Genomic DNA, 2766 nt, shown 5'->3' on the forward strand with positions numbered 1-2766 from the left:
TGTCTTTGTGTTTTCATCCGCTTGTAGCAACCACTGCATCTTCCATGACTCCAACTCATTCTTCCTCTTCTTGTAGTTCGTTTGCTTTTGTTTTTTTATTTGTTTTCCCCTTCATTTTGGCGGTTGGCTGCTCCGATTTTTTTGTCTATTGGCCAGCTTGTCAGCTGTCCATGGCCTATCTGATGACTTCCTTTGTTCGACGGCCGTCGTCGTCTGTCCGGCCATCGCATTTCTCGGTAGTAGCCATTCGCGGCCGTCGCTTGGCTCTTGGCCGTCCTTGCAGCCGTGCTAGTGCTTGGCCAACTATCCCTCGACCGCTCCTATTCTTATTTGGCTGCATCTCAGCTTCTCAGCCGTCTCTCTAGGCCTATTCTCGATGCTCGGTCGTCGCTTTCGACCATATATTGGTTGACGCTCGGCCGTGGCTTGGTCGACTCTTGGCTTCTTGGTCACTTTCTCACCTGTGGTTTGTTCGACCGACTCTCTATTCGGTTGTGTCTTTCTAGTCGGACTTTGGCCATCTCGGCTAGTCGGTCAATTGCCGAACCATCTGCATGGCTAGCTAGTTGCTGCCATCCCACTGCTGATTCACTGCGTTGCTCGTCTTTATCCACCAACCGACTCTCTGTCCATTTGGCTCTTGTTGTTGATGGAAATAAACAAAGAATGTGTTTTCTCTTCAATATTGAACCTTATACACCTTAGGTTTTGTTTCTTCTTCCCTTCCGGTATATGGTTAATGATACTTGATACAAATAGAGCAATGTGGCCTATTTCATTATTAGGACATATGACCCCGATCCTTATCTAGAAAATTTGTAAGGAGTAAGTAAACCCATAATAATGCTAACTCTATCATCTCTCTTACTCTTTTACGTATATATATACTCTGCTACAATGGTTAAATACTTGATCTCACTATCCGGTTCCACCACAAACCCTTCATGAGAATCAAAGAAGACCATTAATGGAGCACACGCACTCTGTCGATACATCATTATACATCGATCATATGTGCTTTATCTTCCTTGTTCATGACCTGCATTCCTCTTTTCTCTAAACTTGAATCATTGGTAGATCTTGGCACTAAACCAGATATACAAGTGACTTCACCACTTTATTCCAGAATAAGTTAGCTATGGCTACTATTGCCATTTCCTTCAAACTCTGCTATGGACCTCTTGATGGAGTGATTTAGAAGGTGTTTGATTGTTAGTTTCATGTAATTTATTAATTTCTGAATCTGCTTCTTCCTCCTCCTGATTACAAGCAATAGAGTGGCACAAACACACACAACATAAAGATGAAGACCTAGAGACACATAGGGGAACAAAGAGGGAAAGAGAGATTTCTATTCAAGGGTGGTAGGCCGTAGGCAAAGCCTAGGCGAGGTCATTTCATAGATATAGGAGCTTTTCGCTAGAAAGGTTAACACAATTTGGCACGCCTGGTTACAGTTGTGAGATCACAGCGAACTACGTTGAAGACAACCTTTACCCGCCATTACGACGCCCAATCGCACCAAGCGGTCTCGGCCATTTGGCCGACGCCCTGAGCCAGTCGAAGGCACTTCTGACTCGGCGGTCACGGACCAGTCCTTCCCAGAAACATCGGAGGCTCACCGGTTGCAATCCTCGCCACACCAACCTCTCCATCAAGCCCTCCAGAGGTCAACCACCCTAACCCTAACCCTTTTCCGGCTTTACCGGAAGACTCCGAATTCGATACCATGTCGTATCCTTACCCACAATACACCAACAGCCCCGATGCGGAGTCGCATGTTCGTGCCTTCGTGTCCACCTGGCAAACCAACCACTCAACCCAGGGACTCTCGCCTGTCGAAATCGAGGCCTCAAAAATTGCTGAGTTTATGCTATCCCTCGATGGACCAGCTGCGCAATGGTATTCTGGCCTCGACACAGGGGAGTTTGTCGCCTTCCACGATGTTCGCACACAGTTCCTAGAATTGTTCCATCGCGAGGTGCCCAAACGAGAATTGCTCCGACAGTTCTTTTCCATGCGACAAGAACCGCACGAGACGGTCGCACAGTTCACGATCCGGTTTCGGTATGTCTCTGCACAGCACATTCCGGGCGCATTCCTGTCCAGCCTACGGGAGCCTCTACGGACGACTCTTGTACTTACTAATTTTGACAACCAAATGATCGAGCAAGTCATAGTGCGCGTCCTCGCCCTCGATCGGACTCAACAAAGCATGGCTTTCTCTATGAGTTCACTGCAAAGCGCCCTTCCCCAGGAGGACAATCGCTTCCGCCACGCCCTCCAATGCACAGTTTGTTCGGGATCGGGCCATCTGGCCCTCGAATGTCCTCACCGACCACAGTGTCCGATCCGCCAGTCCCGATCCCACACGGTTGAACACTGCGAATACAATATGCTCAACCACACAACGACGGCTCCGGTTTGGACCCACAATACTACCAACACCAGATCCACCTTCTCCCGGACGCTCGGCTGGTTCAGCAAAGACGATATCGGATGAACCCCAATTATGTGGCTAAGGTCAAGGAAGAAATAGACAAGCTCCTCCGAGTCGGGTTCATACGACCGGTAAAACGCGCCACATGGTTAAGCCCAATCGTAGTCGTCCCCAAGAAAAACGGGAAAATCCGAGTCTGTGTGGACTATCTCGCAAGCTTAATGCTGCAACGGTCATGGATGGATTCCCTCTCCCGTTCACGGATAGTGTTCTCGACATGGTGGCAGGTCACGAATGCTACAACTTTCTAGACGGGTTCAGTGGGT

The 2766-nt window shown here is 48.6% G+C and overlaps 1 pseudogene; it reads right to left on the reverse strand.

Moving 5' to 3' along the window:
* Positions 1 to 606: 606 nt before the first annotated feature.
* On the reverse strand, positions 607 to 1504 carry LOC147848313 (histone-lysine N-methyltransferase ATXR5-like; annotated as a pseudogene).
* Between the last annotated feature and the right edge of the window lie 1262 nt (positions 1505 to 2766).

Source organism: Azolla caroliniana, unplaced genomic scaffold (assembly GCF_043228905.1).
Source record: "Azolla caroliniana isolate FFs.n. ecotype wild unplaced genomic scaffold, voAzoCaro1.0.p SCAF_402, whole genome shotgun sequence".
Classification (NCBI taxonomy): Eukaryota; Viridiplantae; Streptophyta; class Polypodiopsida; order Salviniales; family Salviniaceae; genus Azolla; species Azolla caroliniana.